General features: G+C 40.9%; 1 protein-coding gene across 2 annotated transcripts in view; it reads left to right on the forward strand.

The window, feature by feature from the left end:
* The window catches only part of C6H1orf141 (chromosome 6 C1orf141 homolog), a 185,717-nt gene that overhangs the window by 90,712 nt on the left and 70,715 nt on the right, over positions 1–24,290 (forward strand). For both annotated transcript variants that reach the window (XM_084959073.1, XM_084959069.1), the window contains 2 exons: positions 14,066–14,278; positions 21,658–21,777. The gene's annotated coding sequence lies outside the window, so the exon portion shown is untranslated. The remainder of the gene's footprint in view (positions 1–14,065; positions 14,279–21,657; positions 21,778–24,290) is intronic.

Below are 24,290 nucleotides of genomic sequence, written 5' to 3' on the forward strand. Positions count from 1 at the left end.
ATGTTCAAAATTTGTTTATTTATTTACTTATTTATTTATTTTGCTTTTTAGGGCCGCACCCGCAAGATATGGAGGTTCCCAGGCTAGGGGTCGAATCAGACCTGCAGCTGCTGGCCTACACCACAGCCACAGCAACACAGGATCCTAGCTGCGTCTGTGACCTACACCACAGCTCACGGGAACTCCAGATCCATGACCCACTGCGCGAGACCAGGGATCAAACCCGCCACTTCATGGTTACTAGTTGGATTCATTTCCACTGCACTACAACGGGAACTCCTATTTATTTATTTGTTTGTTTGTTTATTTGTTTATTTATTTATTGGCTGTGCCTGTGGTGAAACTCCCAGGCCAGGGATAGAATCTGTGCCACAGCAGTGACCTGAGCTGCAGCGATACAATGCCAGATCCTTAAAAACTAGGCCTCCAGGGAACTCCCAAAATATTTTTAGAGAATTTTTCAGATAAAGAGTAATAGAACATAGCATGATCAAGGCACACATTCACTACTCAGTTTTGGAGGCCTCTCATTCACTTGGCCTTCATGTATAATTAAAATGGAGGCTCGCATTGTAAGGATGATTTTAAGCTGTTCAAAATACCAGAGATATCCAATAAGATATTCTAATTCTATTTTTCCAGTATTTATTTATTTACTTACTTATTTTGTATTTCACTCTTTGCCCCATCCCTCTCCCCTCTGGCAATCACCTGCTCTCTCTCTGTGTCTGTTTTCTGATGTTTGTTCATTTGTTTTGTTTTTTAGATTCCACATATAAGTGAAGTCATGCAGTATCTGTCATTCTTTATCCACTGTTTCACTTAGCATAACACTTTCTAGGTCCATACATGTTGTTAGAAATGGCAGGACTTTATTTTTTTTTATGGCTGGATAATATCCCATTTATATATATATATAATGTATAAAATAATTATATAATATAAAATATATATTCACAACTCTTTACCTGGTCATCTATCAATGAGCACTTAGTTTGCTTCCATAATCTTGGCTGTTGAGATTAATGCTGCAATGAACATAGAGGTGCATATACTTTTTGAATTAATGTTTTTGTTTTCTTTGGAAAAATACCCAGAAATGGAATTACTGGATTGTATGGTTGTTCTATTGCAATCTTTTTTTGCGGAATCTCTATACTGTCTTCCAGAGTGGCTGCATGAATATACATTCTTATCAACTTTGCACAAGTGTTCCCTTTTCTCCGTATATTCACCAACATTTGTTATATGTTGTCTTTTTGATAATAGCCATTCTGAGGTGAGGTGATATCTCATTGTGGGTTTGATTTGCCTTTCCCTTCTGATTAGTAATGTTGGCCATCTCTTCCTGTGTCTGTTGGCTATATGTATGTCTTTTTTGGAAAAATGTCTATTCAGGTCCTCTGCCCATTTTTCTTTTTTTCTCTTTTTTTAACTCAATGAATTTTATTAGATTATAGTTGTACAACTATAATCACAACCCAATTTTATAGCATTTCCATCTGAAACCCGAGCCCATCCCCCCACCCCATCCTGTCTCCCTTGGAAACCATGTTCTTCAAAGTCTGTGAGTCAGCATCTGTTCTGCAAAGAAGTTCATTCTGTCCTTTTTTCAGATTCCACATGTAAGTGATAGCATATGATGTTGGTATCTCACTGTCTGACTAACTTCACTTAGCATGATAATTTCTTTTTTTTTTTTTTTGCTATTTCTTGGGCCGCTCCCGCGGCATATGGAGGTTCCCAGGCTAGGGGTCTAATCGGAGCTGTAGCCACTGGCCTACGCCAGAGCCACAGCAACGCAGGATCCGAGCCGCGTCTGCAACCTACACCACAGCTCACGGCAACGCCGGATCATTAACCCACTGAGCAAGGGCAGGGGCCGAACCCGCAACCTCATGGTTCCTAGTCGAATTCGTTAACCACTGTGCCATGACGGGAACTCCAGCATGATAATTTCTAGGTCCATCCATGTTGCAAAAAATGCTGGTATTTCGTTCTTTTTAATGGCTGAGTAATATTCCATTGTGTATATGTACCACCTCTTCTTGATCCACTCCTCTGTCAATGGACATTTAGGTTGTTTCCATGTCTTGGCTATTATAAATAGTGATGCAGTGAACATTGGAGTACATGTGTCTTTTCGAGTCATGGTTTTCTCTGGATAGATGCCAGGAGTGGGATGGCTAGATCAAATGGTAATTCTATTTTTAGTTTTCTGAGGAATCTCCATACTGTTTTCCATAGTGGTTGCACCAATTTACAGTTCTACCAACAGTGCAATAGGTTCCCTTTTCTCCACACCCTCTCCAGCATTTATTGTTTGTAGACTTTTGGATGATGTCCATTCTGGCTGTGTAAGGTGGTACCTCATAGTGGTTTTGATTTGCATCTCGCTAAGAATGAGCAATGTTGAACATCTTTTCATGTGTTTCTCAGCCATCTGTATGTTGTCTTTGGAGAATTGTCTGTTTACAATCTTCTGCCCACTTTTTGACAGGGTTGTTTGTTTTTTTGGTGTTGAGCTGCAGGAGGTGTATATAAAGCAACTTGTCAGTTGCTTCATTTGCAAATACTCTCTCCCATTCTATGGGCTGTCTTTTTGTTTTGTTTAGGGTTTCCTTTGCTGTGCAGAAACTTTTAAGTTTACGTAGGTCCCATTTGTTTTTGCTCGGGGTCTAATCAGAGCTGTATCCACTGGCCTATGCCACAACCACAGCAATGCTAGATCTGAGCCATGTCTGCGACCTACACCACAGTTCATGGCAACACCGGATCCTTAACCCACTGAGGGAGGCCAGGGATTGAACCTGGGTCCGCATGGATACTAGTAAGATTTGTTTCTGCTGAACCATGACAGGAATTCCTATTTTTGTTTTTATTGTCATTACTCTAGGTGGTGGATCTGAGAAGATGTTGCTGTCGTTTAGGTCAGAGAGTGTTTGGCCTATGTTTTCCTCTAGGAGTTTTAGAGTATTTGGTCTTATATTTAGGTCTTTAATCCATTTTAAGTTTATTTTTGTGTATGGTGTTAGGAAGTGTTCTAAGTTCATTCTTTTATGTGTAGCTGTCCAGTTTTCCTAGCACCACTTATTGAAGGGACTGTCTTTTCTCCATTGTATATTCTTGCCTCCTTTGTCATAGATTAGTTGACTGTAAGTGCGTGGGTTTAATTCTGGGCTTTCTGTCCTGTTCCACTGATTTATATTTTTGTTTTTGTGCCAGTACCATATGATTTTGATGAGTGAAGCTTTGTAGTATAGTCTGAAGTCAGGGAGACTGATTCCTCCAGCTCCATTTTCCTTTCTCAATATGGCTTTGGCTATTCTGGGTCTTTTTGTGCTTTCATACAAACTTTAAAATATTTTGTTCTAGTTCAGTGAAAAATGTCCTTGGTAATTTGATAGGGATTGCACTGAATCTGTAGATTGCCTTGGGTAGTATAGTCATTTTGAAAATATTTATTCTTCCAATCCAAGAGCATGGTATATCTATCTATTTGTGTCGTCTTTGATTTCTTTCATCAGTGCCTTAATAGTTTTCAAAGTACAGGTCTTTATCTCTTTAGATAGTAAGTAAATTCCTAAGTATTTTATTCTTTTTGATATGATGGTAAATGGATTGTTTCCCTAGTTTCTCTTCCTGATCTTTCATTGTTAGTATATAGAAATGCCGTCAATTTCTGTGTATTAATTTTGTATCTTGAGATTTTGCCAGATTCATTGATGAACTCTAACAGTTTTCTGGTAGCATCTTTAGGATTTTCTAGGTATAGTATCATGTCATCTGCAAATAGTTATAGCTTTACTTCTTCCTTTCCAATTTGGATTCCTTTTATTTCTTTTTCTTCTCTGATTGCCATGGCCAGGACTTCCAAAACTAAGTTGGATTGTACTGTCAAGAGTGGACATCCTTGTCTTGTTCCTGATTTCAGTGGGAATTCTTTCAGCTTTTCATCATTGAGAATGATGTTAGCTGAGGGTTTGTAATATATGGCCTTTTTTATGTTCATGTTCCCTCTATGCCCACTTTCTGGAGGGTTTTTTTTTTTTAATCAGAAATGGGTGTTGGATTTTGTCAGAAGCTTTTTCTGCATCTATTGAGAGGTTCATATGGTTTTCATTCTTCAGTTTGTTAATGTGATATATCACACTTATTGGTTTGTGGGTACTGAAGAATCTTGCATCCCTGGGATAAATCCAACTTGTTCATGATGTATAATCCTTTTAATGTCTTGTTGGATTCGGTTTGCTAGTACTTTGTTGAGGATTTTTGCATCTGTGTTCATCAGTGGCCTGTAATTTTCTTTCTTTTTTTTTTGTGGTATCTTTGTCTGGTTTTAGTATCAGGGTGATGGTGGCCTCACAGAATGACTTTGGGAATGTTCCTTCCTCTGCTATTTTTTGAAATAGTTTCAGGAGGATAGGTGTTAGCTCTTCTCTAAATGTTTGATAGAATTTGCCTCTAAAGCCATCTGGTCCTGGACTTTGGTTTATTGGAAGTTTCTAAATCACAGTTTCAATTTCAGTACTTGTGCTTGGTCCATTCATCTTTTCTATTTCATCTTGGTTTAGTCTTGGAAGATTGTACTTTTCTTCTAAGCATTTGTCCATTTCTTCTAGGTTGTCCATTTTATTGGCATATAGTTGCTTGTAGTAGTCTCTTATGATCCTTTGTAGTTCTGCGATGTCCGTTGTTACTTCTCCTTTTTTCATTTCTAATTTTATTGATTTGAGTCCCCTCTTTTTTTTTCTTGATGAGTCTGGCTAAGGGTTTATCAATTTTGTTGATGTTTTCAAAGAACCAGCTTTTCATTTCATTGATCTTTTCTATGGTTTCCCTCATTTCTATTTCATTGATTTCTGCTCTGATCTTTATGATTTCTTTCCTTCTGCTAACTTTGGGTCTTGTCCGTTGTCTCTCTAGTTGCTTTAGAGGTAAAGTTAGGTTGTTTATTTAAGCTTCTTCTTGTTTCCTGAGATAGGCTTGTATGGCTCTAAACTTCTCTCTTAGAACTGCTTTTGCTGGGAGTTCCCGTCGTGGCGCAGTGGTTAACGAATCCGACTAGGAACCATGAGGTTGCGGGTTTGGTCCCTGGCCTTGCTCAGTGGGTTAAGGATCCGGCGTTGCCGTGAGCTGTGGTGTAGGTCGCAGACGTGGCTCGGATCCCAAGTTGCTGTGGCTCTGGCATAGGCTGGTGGCTACGGCTCCGATTGGACCCCTAGCCTGGGAACCTCCATGTGCCGCGGGAGCGGCCCAAAGAAATGACAAAAAAAAAAAAAAAAAAAAACTGCTTTTGCTGAATCCCATATGTTTTGGATTGTTGTGTCTTTGTTGTCATTTGCTTCTCAGTATTTTTAAATTTCCTCTTTGATTTCTTCAGTGATCCATTGGTTGTTTAGTAGCATGTTGTTTAGTCTCCACGTGTTTGTGTTTTTTGCAGGTTTTTTCTCATTGATTTCCAATCATATAGCTTTGTGGTCAGAAAAGATGCTTGATATGATTTCAATTTTCTTAAAGTTACTGAGGCTTGATTTGTGGCCCAGAATGTGATCAGTCCTGGATAATGTTCCATGTGCATTTGCCTTTTTTTTTTTTCTGTCTTTTTAGGGCCACACCCATGGCATATGGAAGTTCCCAGGCTAGGGGTCTAATTGGACCTGTAGACAGTGACCTACGCCAGAGCCATAGCAACGCAGGATCCGAGCCACGTCTGCGACCTACACCACAGCTCACAGCAATGCTGGATCCTTAACCCACTGAGCAAGGCCAGGGATCTTTTTTCCAATGCCAGATATGAGCCGTGTTTGTGACCTACACCACAGCTCAGGGCAACGCCAGATGCTTAACCCACTGAGCAGCAGGGATCGAACCCACAACCTCATGGTTCCTAGTTGGATTCATTTCCACTGTGCTGCGATGGGAACTCCCCCATGTGCACTTGAGAAGAGTGTGTATTCTGCTGATTTGGGTTGGAATGTTCTATAAATATCTATGAAGTCCGTATGGTCTAATGAGTAATTTAGGGCCTGTGTTTTCTTGTTGATTTTCTGTTTGGATGATCTGTCCATTGCTGTAAATGGAATGTTAAAGTCCCCCACTATTATTGTGTTATTGTTGATGTTTCCTTTTAAGGTTGTTAGTAATTGCCTTATATACTGTGGTGATTGTATGTTGGGTGCACATATATTTAAAATTTTTATATCTTCTTCTTGGATTGATCTTTGATCATTAAGTAATGTCCTTCTTTTTCTCTTATAATATTCTTTATTTTAAGGTCTATTTTGTCTGATATGAATATTGCTACTCCAGCTTTCTTTTGATTCCCATTTTCACGAAATATTTTCTTGCATCCCTTCGCTTTCAACTTGAATGTCTCCTTAGAACTGAAGTGCGTCTCTCGAAGACAACATATACATGGGTCTTGTTTTTGTATTCATTCAGCCAGTCTATGTCTTTTGGTTGGGGCATTTAGTCTGTTTACATTTAAGGTAATTATTGATATGTATGTTCGTTCTCACTGCCATTTTATTAAATGTTTTAGATTTGTTTTTGTTGGTCTTTTTTTTTTCTTTTTTTTTTTTTCTTTTTTCTTTTTCTAGGGCCACTTCCATGGCATATGGAGGTTCCCAGGCTAGGGATCTAATTGGACCTGTAGACAGTGACCTACGCCAGAGCCACAGGAACATGGGATCCGAGCTGCGTCTGCGACCTACACCACAGCTCACAGCAATGCTGGATCCTTAACCCACTGAGCAAGGCCAGGGATCGAACCCGCAACCTCATGGTTCCTAGTTGGATTTGTTAACCACTGAGCCACCACAGGAACTCCTGTTGGTCTTTTTTCTTCCCTTCTTCTCTTGTTCTCTTCTCTTGTGGTTTGATGATTGACTTTAGTGTTTGGATTGCTTTTTCTTATTTGTGTGTGTATCTGCTGTAGATATTTTGGTTTTAAGTTACCATCAAGTTTTGATATAGGAGTACATATATATACTAGATTGTTTTAAGTCGTTGGTCTCTTAACTGCAAGTGCGTCTCTAGTGTCCTACATTTGTACCTCTTCTCACGATTTCTGATTTTGGTAGCATATTTGTATGTGGATGATTTCCTACCTTTACTATATGTGTGCCTTTACTGGTGAGCCTTGTCATTTGCAATATTTTTGTTTCTAGTTGTGGCCTTTTCTTTTCCACCTAGAGAAGTTCCTTTAGTATTTGTTGTAAAGCTGGTTTATCGGTACTGAATTCTCTTAGCTTTTGCTTGTCTATAAAGCTTTTGATTTCTCTTTCAAATCTGAATGAGAGCTTTGCTGGGTAGAGGAGTCTTGGTTGGAGTTTTTTTCTTTTCATCACTTTAAGTACATCATGCCATTCCCTCCTGCCCTGCAGAGTTTCTGTTGAAAATTCTGCTGATAACCTTATCAGGGTTCCCATGTATATTATGTTTCTTTTCCCTAGCTGCTTTCAGTATTTTCACTTTGTCTTTAATTTTGGTCAGTTTGATTAATACGTGTCTCAGGGTATTCCTCCTTGGGTATATTTTAATGGTACTCATTGTGCTTCCTGGATTTGAGTGAGTGATTCCTTTCCAATGTTAGGGACGTTTTCAGCTATTATCTCTTCAAATATTTTTTTCTGTCCCTTTCTCTCTTTTCCTATAATATGGCAACCCTATAATATGGATATTGGCGTGTTTAACGTTGTCCCAGAGTTCTCGTAGACTGTCTTCATTTCTTTTCAATCTTTTTTTCTTTTCTGTTCCACATCAGTGATTTTCACTAGTCTGTCCTCCACCTTGCTTATTTATTCTTTTGCCTCCTGTATTCTGCTGTTGGCTGCTTCTAATGAATTTTTTTATTTCTGCTATCGTATCTTGCATCTCTGCTTGCTTAATCCTATCTCTTATATTTCTTTGGCCAGTGTTTCTTATAATTTGTCAACCTTTGCCTCCAGTTTATTTTCAGTATGTTGAGTCATCTTCACTATAATCAGTCTAAAGTCTTTTTCATGGTGGTTGATAATCTCCAGATCAGTCAGCTGTTTTTCTGTTTTGTTTTGTTTTTTCTTTTTTCTTGCTCCCTTATCTGAGTCATAATTCTCTGCCTTTTCATTTTGGGTAGATTTTTGGTGAGGTCTCCTTTTTTGAAGACAGTAGAATTGTAGCCTCTCTTGCCTCTGATGGTCTGCCCCCCTTGTAGCTAAAGTTGGTACAGGGGCTTGCTATAGGCTTCCTGATGGGAGGGAATGGTGCCTGCCCACTGGTAGGTGGAGCTGATTCTTACCTCTCTGGTGAGTGGGGCTTTGTGTCTGGGTGAGATTTGAGGTGGCTGTGTGCCTGGGGGGGTCTGTAGGCAGCCTGTTTGCTGATGAGTGGGGCTGTGAGCCCACCTGGATTATTATTTGGCCTGGGGCTTCTCAGCACTGATGGGTGGGACCAGATTTTTCCTAAATGACCACCTCTAGAGGAACACATGCTGATGATTTTTCCCAAGACCTTTGCCTCCAATGTCTTTCCTCTATCATGAGTCACAGTCCCTCCCTGTTTTCCCAGGAGATCCTCCAAGAGCTGCACTCAGATCTGACCCAGATTCCTATGGAGTCTCTGCTTTACCCTGGGACCCAGTGCACATGAAAGCCTATGTGCGTCTTTCAAGAATGGGGTCTCCATTTCCTCCAGTCCTGTGGAGCTCCTGTGCACAAGCCCTACTGGCCTTTAATGCCAAATACTCTGGGGACTCCTTCCAGTAACAGAATCTCAGGCATGGGGACCTGACATGGGGCTCAGAATTCTCACTCCTATAGGTGAGTCTCTAATACAGTTATTTTCCAATCTGTGGGCTGTCCACCTGGTGGGTATGGGACTGCTTAAATCACATAATCGCCTCTCCTGCTGTCTTGATGTGGCATCCTCTTTGTCTTCTGGAGTAGGATATCTTTTTTGATAGTTTGTAGTCTATTTGATTGAAGGTTGTTCAGAAGTTGGTTGTAATTTTGTTGCTTTTATGAGAGAAGGTGAGCTCCTGTCCTTCTGTTCTACCATCTTAATCCCATCTCTCTACCCACTTTTCTCTTTCTTTCTGTCTTTCTTTTTCTCTTTAGGGCTGCACCTGGCATATGGAAGTTCCCATGCTAGGGGTCTAATTGGAGCTGCAACTGCCACCCTACACCACTGCTCACAGCAACACTGGATCCCTGACTCACTGAGTGAGGCCAGGGATCAGACCCACATCCTCATGGATACTAGTAAGATTCGTTTCCCCTGAGCCACAACAGGAATTTCCTTGCCCTTTTTTCAATCAAGGCTTTTTTGTTTTGTTTGATATTGAGTTGTATAAGTTCTTTGTACATTTATAATATTAACCCCTTATCAGAGCTATCATATGCAGATATCTCTTATTTAGTAGGTTATCTTTTCATTTTGTTGATAGTTTTTTTCTTCTCTGTGCTAAACCTTTTTAGTTTGATGTAGTCCCATTTGTTTATTTTTGCTTATGTTTCCCTTGCTTGAGGAGACATTCAAAAAATATTGCTAAGACCTATGTCAAAGAGCATATTGCCTATGTTTTCTTCTAGGAGTTGGAGGTATCACACTTTCAGGTTTCAAACTATACTACAAAGTTGCAGTCATAAAAACAGTATGGAAATGGCACAAAAATAGACACACAGATCAATGGAAGAGAATAGAGTCCAGAAGATAACCCATAGTTCTCTGGTAAATTAATCTGTGACAAAGGGAGCAAGAATGTATAATGGGAAAAAGACAGCCTCTTCAACAAATGGTGTTGGGAAAACTGGACAGTTACATGTAAAAAACAAAACTAGACCATTTAAAAAATAAACTGGAGTTCCCGTCATGGCTCAGTGGTTAACGAATCTGACTAGAAACCAGGAGGATGCAGGTTCAATCCCTGGCCTTGCTCAGTGGGTTAAGGATCCGGCGTTGCCATGAGCTGTGGTGTAGGTCACAGATTCGGCTTGGATCCTGAGTTGCTATGGCTCCAATTGGACCCCTAGCCTGGGAACCTCCATATGCTGCAGGAGCAGCCCAGGAAATGGCAAAAAGACAAAAAAATTTAAAAATTTAAAATAAATAAATAAATAAATAAAAACTTGAATATTAGACCGGTTTATTCTAATTTTAAATTAATTCACCAACACAATTTTGAGTATTGAAGGTTTCCTTCAGAAATATTTAGAGTTCTATCAACTGATGAAAGAGTGAGGACCTGGGTGCATGGAAGCTAATGATCTTCAGTGTTTCCATTGCCTCTATTCATCTCTTCAAAAAGTAAACATCTAAGAGGGTTCCCATTGTGGCTCAGCAGTAAAGAACCCGACTAGTATCCATTAGGACCCAGTTTGATCCCTGGCCCTGCTCAGTGGGTTAAGGATCTGGCATTGCTGTGAATTGCGGTGTAGGTTACAGAAGCAGTGTGTTGGTGTTGCTGTGGCTGTGGCACAAGCCAGCAGCTGTAGCTCCAATTCAACCCCTAGCCTGGGAACTTCCATATGTGGGTGTAGCTCTAAAAAGTAAAAGTAAACATCTGAGACTTAAGAGGACTTTGGATGATAAGATTGACAGTTTGAAAAACTACCATTTACATACTCCTTTTCAGGAGTCCCTGTCATGGCTCAGTGGTTAATGAATCTGATTAGGAACCATGAGGTTGCGGGTTTGATCCCTGGCCTTGCTTGGTGGGTTAGGGATCTGGCATTGCTGTGAGCTGTGGTGTGGGTCGCAGATGTCGCTAAGATCTGGCATTGCTGTGGCTCTGGTATAGGCCGACGGCTACAGCTCCAATTAGACCCCTAGCCTGGGAACCTTCATATGCTGCGGGAGTGGCCCTAAAAAAGGCAAAAAGACAATAAATAAATAAGTAAGTAAGTAAGTAAGTAAATAAATACATACTCCCCTTCAGTTTTCGTGTGTGTGCTCAGTGGGTTTTTTGCTGGTGCATCCAAACAGTGACTAGATTATGCTTCTAGGCAACCATTTGAATCCTCTAGTACTCAACATTCATTAGCTTCTCAAAGTGACATTTCAATTTAGTCCTGAAAAGAATGAAAGAGTGAGCTTGAAAATTCAGCATGTAAGAAAACACACTAGCATTGTCCACATTATCCATTCTCTGAGCAGTTCCAGGAGAAGGTTTGGTCATGGAGGTTCATTGTGATCATGGGCAGGCCTGAATCTTGCTCCAGTGATTTGTGCGGTGTATAGATTATCAGTCACCACTCCTTCTGCCTTAGCCTCACCCTAAAGAGTCGCATCCAGAAAATCTCCTTTGTGATGCGCTAGTTTTGTTTTTCCTAATACACATTCAGATAAACACATGGCTACTAAATGAAAATGTTTATTTGTAAAATTGCTCATTTACCACCAGAAATACACACTCTGCCCTCAGGAAATTTGTTTAGAGTGTGCTCTGCAGCAAACTAAGTTTTTAGAGAATCTCAAAACCTTTTTTTTTTTTTTTTGCTTTACTTTGGCATATTTTCTCTGCCATTCTATTTTTCAAAATAACTGAATGAGAGCCTTTTTTATTTATTTATTTTTATTTATTTTGTCTTTTTGCCTTTTCTAGGGCCGCTCCTGCGGCCTACGCCAGAGCCACAGGAACACAGGATCCGAGCTGCGTCTGCGACCTACACCACAGCACACAGCAACGCTGGATCCTTAACCCACTGAGCAAGGCCAGGGATCGAACCTGCAACCTCATGGTTCCTAGTCGGATTCGTTAACCACTGAGCCACGACGGGCACTCCAGAGCCTTTTTTTAATGAACAACATAAAATGTACCATGGAGTTATTCTTGCCATCCAGACATGTTCATTGCAAGATATAATTTGAGTGAGAGGAAATTATTCTCCATCATTTTGTTCTGTCCGTATGTGTTCTGAACGCATGTGCACATCTACTTGGAGAACAGTCATTTATTCAAGAGACACTGATTGAGTATTTGCGCTGCCAGCTCTGAGCATAAAGGGCTAAATAAAATACAAAAATCTGGTCCTCATGGAGCTTACATTCTAATGTGAGGAGACAGTAAAATAAGTGACATATAGTTTTAGATGGTGATAGCATTTGGAAAGAAAGAAAATGGAAAAGGCAGACAGAGTTCAGTGTGCTCAGCGAAGGCCTTGATGGAACATAACATTAGAGCAAAGATCGGGTAGATTTGAGTGAGGGCCTTGACGTTAATCTGAAGGCATGTGCTTTAAGCTGACACAACAGTGGAGGTCAGGGAGGGGGACGAAAAGAAACTCGGGGCTGCATTTGAGTACAGGCAAGGCAGGCAGTGTGGGAAGAGCTTAGTAGACAAGGGGAGATGATAGTGGTGGTAAAATCGGAAAGAAACGAGGTTAGAGAAGTGACTGCAGTGAAGGAGGGGTGGACGGTGGTGTCAGGCTCCCTGGACCTTCAGCTCTTCTGATGATTGAGATGAGAAGCTATTGGAGAGTTTTAAGAAGAGGAGTGACAGTGATTTGACCTCACAGATTCTAGCCTAAGCAACTAGAAAAGTTGGGCAAAGTGGTCATTACTTGAGATGGGATGAAACATGAAGAGGAAAATATTTTGCAGTGGAATGGCAAAGGGAATTAGGAATTTTCTTTAGGTTTTCAAAGCCTATTATGAATCCAAACAAATATGTTGAATAGGAAATTCACTTTAGTCTGAAATTCATGGAAGGGATACCAGTGGGATATAAAAAATTTGCGGGTTTTCTGCACATGGATAGAATTTAAAACGTTATGCCTGGAGTTCCTGTTGTGTCTCAGTGGTTAACGAATCAGACTAGGAACCGTGAGGTTGCGGGTTCGATCTCTGGCCTTGCTCAGTGGGTTGAGGATCTGGCGTTGCCATGAGCTGTGGTGTAGGTCACAGACACGGCTCAGATCCCACGCTCCTGTGGCTCTGGTGTAGGCCGGTGACTGAAGCTCTGATTCGACCCCTAGCCTGGGAACCTCCATATGCCACGGGAGCGGTCCTAGAAAAGTCAAAAAGACAAAAAGAAAAAAAAAAAGCCATATGCCTAATTGAGATGACTGAAAAAGTAGATAGAAACTAAAGATAGAAAAGGGAAGAAGCCCTAGGACTGAGCACATCCATGTTCATTGCAGCATTATTCAAAATAGATGTGAGGTAGAAGCAATTTAAGTGTCTATTGATGGATGAATGAATAAAGAAAAATAGTATATACATATAAGGGAATATTATACAGCCCTAAAAGGAGGAAATTCTGTCATATGGTACAACATGGATGAACTTTGAGAACATTATGCTAAGTGAAAGAAGCTGGTCATGAAAAGATGAATGCGTCATCATTCCACATTTATGAGGTATATAAAGTGATTAAACTCAAAGAAACAGAAAGAATGGTGGTTGCCAGGGGAAGAGAGGTGAAAAGAAAGAATTAATTGTTGGTCAGTGCGTATACAGTTTCAGCTTTGCAAGACAAAGTTCTAGAGATCTGTTGCACAACAGTGTGCATGTATTTAACACTGCTGTACTGCATACTTAAAAATGGATAAGATGCTAAATTGTACGTAATATGTTTTTTAAGCACTTTTTTTTTCTTTTTTTTTTTTGCGACGCGGGTGCAGCATATGGAAGTTCCCAGGCTATGGGTCAAATCAAAGCTACAGCTGCCGACCTATGCCACAGCCACAGTCACAGCCACATGGGATCTGAGCCATGTCTGCAGTCTACAACGCAGCTCACTCACAGCAACGCCGGATCGTTAACCCACTGAGCGAGGCCACGCATTGAACCTACATCCTCATGGATACTGGGTGGGTTCGTATTTGCGGAGCCACAAAGGGAACTCCCACAGTTTTTAAAAAGGAAAAGAAAAAAATGTGTATGAGCCAATACTCATTCACCTGTAAGCAAATAAACCCAACCAAAATAGCTTTGCCAAACAAAGGAAAATTTATTGGTTCAGACAACCTGAGAAGGGGTAAGGATGCTGCGAGGCCTTAATAACTGCAATTAGTTATTACGCCCCTAGGTGTCACTCTTCACCTCCTGACTCTTTATCATCACCAATCTGTTTTCTCCACAGGGTGGCATAGTGGCTGAAGATAACTCCCAGGTTTTACACCTTGGGTTTTTTAGCTACACTAAGAGTGCCCCCTCCCCCTGCCGCCCCCTGTTCTCCCTCCAAGTTCAAAACACTAAGAAGAGCTGTATGAAGTCCAGTCGGCCTCTGGACCAGTTGCCAACAGGATCTTGTAAGGAAATCTGACAAAGGGTCAGATCTTCTAAAGAGAACTTGGTAAGTCCCGTGGGAACTGTGTGACTGGGAGGGGGATGGGGTGGGAGGTAATTAGCTAGCTCTTACCACTTTAATGCTGTATCACAAAGCACCCCAAATGAGTGGTTTAAAACAGCTATCATTGGCGTTCCCATCTTGGATCAGTGGAAATGAATCTGACTAGCATCCATGAGGATGCAGGTTCGATCCCTGGCCTCGCTCAGTGGGTTAAGGATCCAGTGTTGCCGTGAGCTGTGGTGGAGGTTGCAGTCTCGGCTGGGATCCCATACATACACACAGCTGTCGTTTATTTCTACAGGTCTGCAGACTGGCCCAGGCAGCTCTTTTGTAGGCCATGGTGACTAGGGTGGCTGTAAGCCACATAGTGACCATCTGCCTCTTAGGGCACGTAAGGTAGCCAGGGCACATGGGAGGCCTCTGAAGTTTAGGTTCCGAATCATCCTCATATACCACTCCAACTCACACACCAGTGATCAATGCCAGTCACGTGCCTAAACCCTCAGTCGAGGGGCAGAGAAAAACTTTCTGCCCACGGTGAAACTATAGTCTGAGTTGGATGTGGGGGAGGGAAAAGCATGGGGCTAAATCATTTAATCTCCCACAACAGGGGAATGGGAGACACAGTTCCCAGAGGAAGTTTGGATGTTGGGCAAACAAGACAACTAGAGTCATCTATAGATTTATTACACAGATAGAAATACAGTAATATCAAGTAGCAGATTTTCTCAATTCCAAATGCTGAAGTAGAGAGCATTGGAAAACTTCATGAATCCAGAGCATAGTATTATTCAAGAACAAGGAATTCTCCGAGTCTCATTACTTTGTGTTGCATCGTGTGTCTTTCCTTTTTTTTTTTTTTAATTTTTTTATTTTCCCACTGTACAGCAAGGGGGTTAGGTTATCCTTACATGTATACATTACAATTACATTTTTTCCCCCCACCCTTTGTTCTGTTGCAACAGGAGTATCTAAACAAAGTTCTCAATGCTATTCAGCAGGATCTCCTTGTATATCTATTCTGTGTCTGATAAGTCCAAACTCCCGTGTCTTTCCTTTCTGAATGGCAAAATTGTAGAGAGATTTTTTTTTTTTAAGAAAACCAAAATTCCAAATTGAAAGTTGCAAGGCAAAATGGTAAAGTTGCACCACTTTTTTTTTTTTTTTTTCTTTTTGGCTTTTCTAGGGCCGCTCCCATAGCATATGGAGGTTCCCAGGCTAGAGGTTTAATCGGAGCTGGAGCTGCTAGCCGCCAGGCGACGCCGGAGCCACAGCAACGCGAGATCTGAGCCATGTCTGCAAACTACACCACAGCTCATGGCAATGCCGGATCCTTAACCCACTGAGCAAGGCCAGGGATTGAACCTGCAACCTCATGGTTCCTAGTCGGATTTGTTAACCACTGAGCCCCGACGGGAACTCCATGTTGCGCCACTTTTTAAATTGTCACTTTACTCCACCAAAGGATGTGTTTTCCATAAATTTTTCCCTTTACAAAACACTCTTATGATCTAATTTTCTTGTCTTGAATGATTTGTTAACCTTATTAGATCATGGTAACCACAAATTATATACTTTAGCACAATGATTTCTTATTAGATTACTCTTTAAATAGACTGAGGCTTTAGCTCTTTTTACTCTGAGTCATTTTCCCATTATGAATACAAGATAGATAAATTAAAAACAAGAAAAAATACTTTCAGGAGTTCCTGCTTTGGTGCAGTGGGTTAATGAACCAGCTTGTCTCTGTTGTAGCACCGGTTCAATCTCCAGCCCAGTGAAGTGGGTTAAGGATCCAGCATTGTCACTGTAGCAACTCAGGTTGCTGCTGTGGTGTGGGTTTGATCCCTGGCCCAGGAACTTCCACATGTCACAGGCTAAAATAAATAATCAATTTTAAAAAAAGGAAAAAATATTTTCATCATTTTGGTGTGCTTGTATTTGCAATAGTCAGAAATTTGTTCTTACTGTAACTGCCAGAAATCCAGCTCAGAATATTTATGTAAAAAAAGTGGGAATTAATGGGAAAAGAATAGGAAAAGGAATTTCTGCGGGGAGCAGCTAATTTCAGGTGTCTCAGGGAGAGAAACTTCCAGCTTGACAAGGCCAAGACGAATGCTCTTTCACAGCATTGTCTTTCATCTGCATAATTCTGCTAGGCTTCATTTTCTCCAAGGATTTTCCACATACAAGCCTAGGACTACAGCCTTTTTATTCAGTGCCTCAAGTAAGAAAGTCTTGGAGTTCCCACCATGGCACAGTGTTTAACGAATCCGACTAGGAACCATGAGGTTTCAGGTTCGATCCCTGGCCTCACTCAGTGGGTTAAGGATCCGGCGCTGCCGTGAGCTATGGTGTGGGTTGCAGATGTGGCTCGGACCCCACGTTGCTGTGGCTCTGGTGTAGGCCGGTGGCTACAGCTCCGATTAGACCCCTAGCCTGGGAACCTCCATATGCAGCGGGAGAGGCTCAAGAAAAAGGCAAAAAGACAAAAAAAAAAAAAAAAAAAAGAGAGAGAGAGAGAAAAGAAAAAAAAAAGTTTTTCCTGAAAAAAATCTCAGAGAAGAGCTCTGTCTGCCCTATCTTGGGGCCTGTGCTCATCCAGAATAATCCCTTTTCCTTGAGAGATGAGGTGCCAGGTCATATCCTCAATCTTACTGGCCAGGGTGGAGTGATGTACTGTAATTGACAGTCCAACCACAACTCATTGGAAAGGGGGAAGGGCCGTTTCCCTAAGGAGAAGGGTCGCTCTTAGCAAATGAAAGTGGGAAGGGAGAGGTATTCTGCATTGAAAAACACATGAATGAATGAATGAATGAATGTCTCTAGTTTTCATTCCACTCGAATCTTGGTATGTTGGGCCTCTTCCTTTCAGTCCTCTCTGGTCATGTCTGAAGGTCTGGTGGGGTTTGTATCTCACGGTCTGTTTACATGAAGGACCTTGGTGCTTCTTTGGAAAGATTTTAATCCAAGGGAAGGGAATGTCATGGCAAAGAAGTATGGCTTAAGCTCAATGGACCAGGATAAAAGAGGAGAAATGATGATGAATGTGGCGCTATTTCTGTCTATCTATCACTCAGATAGTGGCCCAGCCCCCACGGATTCATGCTTGAGTCCTAGAGTGAAAGGGATGCAATAAAAATGTGATCAGATCTGAAGGGCTGTTTTACAGCAATCTCTGTGAGATAACTGAAGTACAGGAGGTCAGCGGCATTCATGACAACTTCTGTAGGACCTGAGACTGCACCATGTAGGCACGCTCAGCATCAAGTACCAGCAATATTAGCTGACACTGGCACTGGTAACTGTGGCAAAGACTTGGAAGGCAGCAGAATTGCCACTTGTCATTGCATGCAGAGGAGACATGATCACGTGAAGCCAGAATAGGAGAGAAGGAGATGACTGGGCTAAGCTTAGAGGTTCTTCTGTCCTATGTGATATTGACTAGAGCTGCAGTTGTCTGTGGCTCAGTTGGTCTGAATGGTTCAAGATGGCTCATTCACGTGGCTGGCATCTGGAGCATCTGCTGGGACTGTTGAAGACTGCCTCAGTTTTCCTCACTATGTCATCTCCATGGTTTGGATGAATCACAGCAGGTTGGGTGGTTTCTAAAAGGGAATATCCCAATCAGAAAAATTGGAAACTTAAAAATTTTTTAAGCCCAACTTTTGAAGTTGCACAATATCCCTTCTTCCACATTCTATTGGTTAAAACTAATCACAGAGCCAATCCATACTCAGTGTAGGAATGGTTTACATGAGGATGTGAATACTGGGAGGCATGGTTCACTGGGAGCCATGGTTGTAAACTAGCTACCACTGCCAGACAATGCAGTTTTGTATTCTGTTTTTGTTTTTTTTTTTTTTTTTTGTTTTGTCTTTTTACAGCTGCACCTATGGCATATGGAAGTTCCCAGGCTTGGGGTCCAATTGGAGCTGCAGCTGCTGGCCTACACCACATCCACAGCAATGACAGATCCGAGTTGCATCTGTGACCTACAACATAGGTCACAGCAACACCAGATCCTTAACCCACTGAGTGAGGCCAGGGATCGAATTCACATCCTCAAGGACAGTATGTTGAGTTCTTAACCCACTGAGCCACAACAGGAACTCCAGACAATGCAGGTTTGTGCCTATTTTAATGATCATGCCTTCCCTACAGGCTATCTAGGAAACAGCAAAAAAAAAAAAAACAAAAAAAACATATATATATATATATATATATATATATATATATATGATTTACTCATGCATGCATTTATTAATTAATTCAACAGATATTTACTTATTCGATATGTGCCAGACACTGGGCAGGGTAGTGAAAATATTAACATGAATATGACAGTGAAATGAACATGGATGTGGGAAAAAAGAGCTACAATCCGATGGCATAAGGGTTAGAAAAGAAGGAGGCCATGGCGCATAGAAAAGAGGAAATAGAATAAAGTGTCAGGGAAGATGTCTGTGTGAAAGGCAAAAACTAAGCTGTATTTCAGAAATGCATTAGGAGAGGCATTCACGGAGGAGCAGCGTATTAGAAAGCAAAATAAAGTGCATTTGGGAACCTAAAGGGGTTGATTATGAAGTTGAGGAGAGTGGCTGGGAGGGTCGGTTTTATCAAGTTTGTCAAGGATCTTGTGGCCCAGGTTGAGGAGACTGGCTATTATCTGGTGGGGAATGGGAAGCCATTTGGACAATGTGAAGGAATGGAGGAGTCCTCTTGTGACGCAGCGGGTTAAGGATCTGGCATTGACATTGTAGTAGCTTGGGTCACTGCTGTGGCACAGGTTCAATCTCTGGCCCAGGAATTTTCACATGACATGAACACAGCCCAAAAAAAAAAAAAAAAAAAAAAAAAGAAGAAGATGTGAAGAACGGGGCATTGATATACTGTTATTTTATTTATTTATTTATTTTGTCTTTTTGCCATTTCTTGGGCCGCTCCCGTGGCATATGGAGGTTCCCAGGCTAAGGGTCGAATCGGAGTTTAGCCACCGGCCTACACCAGAGCCACAGCAACTCGGGATCTGAGCGGCGTCTGCAACCTACACCACAGCTCATGGCAACGCTGGATCCTTAACCCACTGATCAAGACCAGGGATTGAACCCTCAACCTCATGGTTCCTAGTTGGATTTGTTAACCACTGAGCCACGGTGGGAACTCCATGATATACTGTTATTTTAGAAGAGTCACGCCAGTTGCACTGTGGAGTATGGCTTGGAGGTGGTTGAGGATGTGGGCAGGAAGGTCAGTTCTGTAGAAGGCCTTGGTAGTTATCTTGGTTAGAGGAATACTGAGGGGAAAGGACAGAGAGGAAGAAGAATTAAAGAGAAATGGAATGATTTGGTGATTGACCTAATCAGATGTGGACAGTGAAAGAGAGGGCAGCATTTATCGGCATGTTGCTTGTATCAGTCAGGATAGGCTGGGATTCGCTGTAATAACAATAAACTCGGATGTCTCCAGAACTTACACAGAGGTATTTTTCCTAAATTATATGGATCTTCCTCTATCTTGTAGCTGGGCCATGTGGACTTCATGGCTTCTAAGGTTGCCACAGCTGAGCAAAAAAAAAAAAGAGGCTGAGAACACCATTTCTTTACAGCCCTTGGCCTGGAAGAACATACATCACTTCCCTTCCTATGTCATTGACCAGAACTAGATAGAGGATCCCAACCTAGTTGCAAAGGAGGTGAGAAAATGTTTAGAGACACATGGTTATTTGTGCTGCTCCTGAGAAGTGTGGGATAGCTGTATGGACTCTGAAAATGCTGCCTAAGTTTAAATCTCAGTTCCTGTTCCAACTAGTCATGGGCAAATTTCCATCACCTCATTTATAAAGTGGTTTTAACAATAGCACTTACTTTAGGAGTTACTGTTGTGGCTCAGTGGTTAACGAATCCGACTAGGAACCATGAGGTTGTGGGTTTGATCCCTGGCCTTGCTCAGTGGGTTAAGGATCCGGCGTTGCCGTGTGCTATGGTGTAGGTCGAAGACTTGGCTCAGATCCTGTCTTGCTGTGGCAGTGACTTAGGCCGGTGGCTACAGCTCCGATTCGACCTGGGAACTTCCATATGCCACAAATGCAGCCCTAAAAAAAAAAAAGGCAAAAAACAAAATGAAACTGGAGCTTCAGAGAGAGATAGGGCTGGAAATATAAATCTAGGAATCATCCATGATGAAAAACTTTGGATATGGGTGATATTGCTTAGGGGAGATGACTAGGGTGAGAGAAAATCAAAGTGTGAAGATGGAACCGGGGTTAATAACAAAATTTAAGAAGTGAAAGGAGGAAGTAGAGCCCATGCAGGAATAGCCAGATCAGCAAGAAGAAGCCAAAAGGAAGTGTAAGAGTTTGAGAGATTATCCATCCTTTCAGAATTAATAGCAATTTGTCAATATTTAATTTTGCATTTAGTTCAAAGATAAAAATATTTGATACAAACTTTATTTATTTTTTTGTCTTTTTTAGGGCCGAAGCCACAGCAGATGGAGGTTCCCAGGCTAGGGGTCAAATCGGAGCTGTAGCTGCTGGCCTACACACTGGATCCTGAACCCACTGATGGAGGCTAGGGAACGAACTTTAAATTTAATTAGTAGGGTTTTAAGTAAGTTACTGTAAGTTGCTTAAGAAGAAATGTAGGTATAACAAGAGCAATGAATACAAAACAATGGTCATAGTCATTGTCTTTTTAAAAATAATTTTTTATTGAAGTATCATTGATTTACAGTGTTTCAGGTATTTATAGAAAAGTGATATATATATTAGATTGTTTTCCATTATACTTAATTATGTTGCATATAGTTCCCTGTGCTACACAGTAGGTCTTGTTTTATGTTAGTGTGTATATGTTAATCCCAATTTCCTAATTTATCCCTCCCCCAGTCTTCCCCCTTTGATAACCCTAAGTTTATTTTTGATGTCTGTGAGTCTACTGATGATTTGTAAATAAATTCATTTGTATCGTTTTTTTAGATTCCATGTGTAAATTATATGATATTTATCTTTCTCTCTCTGACTTAATTTAGTATGATAATCTTTGGATCCACTCATGTTGCTGCAAATGGCATTATTCCATTTTCATGACTGAGTGATATTCCATTATATAGATATAATTCCATTATATCTATCTATCTATCTATCTATCTACACACACACACCACATCTTCTCTATTCACCTGTTGATGGCTATTTAGATGGCTTCCATGTCTTGGCTATTGTTAATAGTACTGCTGTGAATATTGGGGTGCATGAATCGCTTGGAATTAGAGTCTTTTCTGGATATATGTCCAGAAGTGGGATTACTGGATCATATGGTAACTCTATTTTTAGTTTTCTAAGTTATTAGTTTTTAAAATGATTTTTTTTTTTTGGTCAGAATTTTGATGAAAAAGACAACTCTCTTACTCAAGGAAGCTCTTCCTGTTTCTATAAGGGATGCCAATGTAAGGAGACAAATCAGGCCTCAGGAGCAGCAAAAATTAAAGAGACATCCAAAGTAAGAAAGTGGTTTAAGCATTAATTCAATAATCGTACTACATTATAATAGTAATCTCATGACTATAATAGGTGAAAAATGGCTGGGACTGGCGGAGAAGGGGAGAATTGGAGAAAGGATCTCTCTGAAAAACCTAAAATAGTAGCAGTGGCTTAATCTCCAATTGGAAATGGGCACATTTGGGGGAAGTTGTTTTGCAGCCATTTTCATGAGATGTTTTATGTCATGAATCGTTATTACTCTGTTGAGTTCCAACCATCTAAACTTTGGTATACTGCCATCAAGTGGTAGAAGGTGTATGAAATAAGAGAATATCATCTTTCTCCTTATTTTATTCTTTTGAACCTACTTATCTTCTGAAACTGCATTTTATTCAACTGAAGTTTTATACACACACACACACACACACACACACACACAATATTATTTACTAATCCCTATAGCGGACTCTGTTGATTTCCTCTCTGTATCCCCTCAATTCACACTTGATGTCCCTTGTAGCCTCAAGGAGAATTCCTTTATAGGCCAAGGGCATTGTACTTCAAGCATCTGTGTCTTTCTGTCTGGAGACTTTCTCTGGTCTCAGAAGTGAGCTTAGCCCATTTGTGGGGCAGGGTGGAAGTGCCAGGGATATAACAACCATCAATCAGTGATGGATGAGTGTTGTGGAGAAACACCCTAGCTTCCTCACCCACTGAAGAGACAGTTCTGTCTTGGTTCTACATCAAGTCCATCTACTCTCAGAATCACCCAGGGGAATTGAGCCCCAGTTGCTCACAGCAGTGACTCACTCATGAATGCATTGACTTCTTTCCTTGGTTCACTTCTTCATCACCCTTCCTTGGGATCACTGCCTAAATAAAGTCCTTATACCAAAATTCTTGTTTTTGCTTGGTCTGATTTTGGGAGAACCCAAGTAAGACCACAGAACCTTTTGTAATGGTCTTTACATTTTCACCATCAGTTCTCCTTTTTTTTATTACTCAATGAATTTATTACATTTATAGTTGTACAGTGATCATCACAATCCAGTTTTATAGCATTTCCATCCCACAACCCCAGCGCATCCCCCACCCCCCAAACTGTCTCCTTTGGAAACCATAAGTTGTTCAAAGTCTGTGAGTCAGTATCTGTTTGGCAAAGAAGTTCATTGTGTCCTTTTTTTAGATCCCACATGTCAGTGAAAGCATTTGATGTTGATGTCTCATTGTATGACTGACTTCACTTAGCATGATAATTTCTAGGTCCATCCATGTTGCTAAAAATGCTGGTATTTCATTCCTTTTAATGGCTGAGTAATATTCCATTGTGTATATGTACCACATCTTCTTGATCCACTCTTCTGTCAATGGACATTTAGGTTGTTTCCATGTCTTGGCTACTGCAAATAGTGCTTCGATGAACATTGGAGTACACATGTCTTTTTGAGTTATGGTTTTCTCTGGATAGATGCCCAAGCATCAGTGCTCCTTTAATTCTACATTTAAAGCAAAAATCCTTCCCAGCACTGTATCCTAAGTCATGCCACTTATTTCCAAACAATCTAAAGATTGTTTATCTATTAGCAGTCTTTAAATTTTGTCTTTAGTCACAGATAGGATATTCACTCTGCCTAGGTTTTGTCTGTGAAGCACATATATAAAAGCCTTTGATTTTGTTTTTCTGTGAGGGGGAGTAGAAAGATCCTGGCTTTGAAAGAAGAAAAAAAAATTAACCTCTTACTACCTAAGTAGCTTTGTCAAATTGCTTAACCTATCAGAGCGTCATTTTTCTCATCTATAAAATGGGGGTATTAATTCTTGCATCTTAAGCCTGTGGGAGGACTAAATGAGGTTATGTTCCAAACATAGGATCCAATTAAAAGCGATATCCGGTAGCCACTGGCCTGTGCCACAGGTGCAGCAACATCAGATCCAAGCTGCATCTGCCACCTACACCATACAGCTCATGGCAATGCTAGATCCTTGACCCACTGATCGAGGCCAGGGATCGAACCTATGTCCTCATGGATACTAGTCAGATTCATTTCTGCTGAACCATGATGGGAGCTCCTAAATTTATTATTTTTTAAATCATTAGCTTTATGTGCTTCCCCCCCTGCCTTTTTTCTCCCTCCTTGCATGTCTGTATCAAAGCAGGCTATGTTATGCTGCAGTAACAAACATTTGTAAAATTTTGGTGACTTATAACAGGAGGGGTTTATCTCTTGCTCCCCCTACATTCCTATGTATGTATGAAAGTAAGGTGACTTGCCTTTTAGAGGATGAGTTATTAAACAGTTACTCATATAATTATTTACTTAAGATCTGTTGTAGGGCTCTGAGAGAAAAATGGTAGGAAATGAATCTTAAATAGGAATGTCAGGCACTGAGAAAGAAAGATATTTTAGGGCAAGAGGACCTCCGGGGGCGAGGGGGGGGGGTTACCTCCCTTTACGCTAATGAAGGAGACCATTTATGCTGTAGAAGCCAACCGACCTTAGTGGTCACGTGTGGCCCTCAGGGGGGATAATC

The sequence above is a fragment of the Sus scrofa genome, chromosome 6 (assembly GCF_054392235.1).
Source record: "Sus scrofa isolate SSC_HxYL_T2T_F1_AM1 chromosome 6, Sscrofa_HxYL_maternal_Yorkshire_Landrace_v2.0, whole genome shotgun sequence".
NCBI classification, from domain to species: Eukaryota; Metazoa; Chordata; class Mammalia; order Artiodactyla; family Suidae; genus Sus; species Sus scrofa.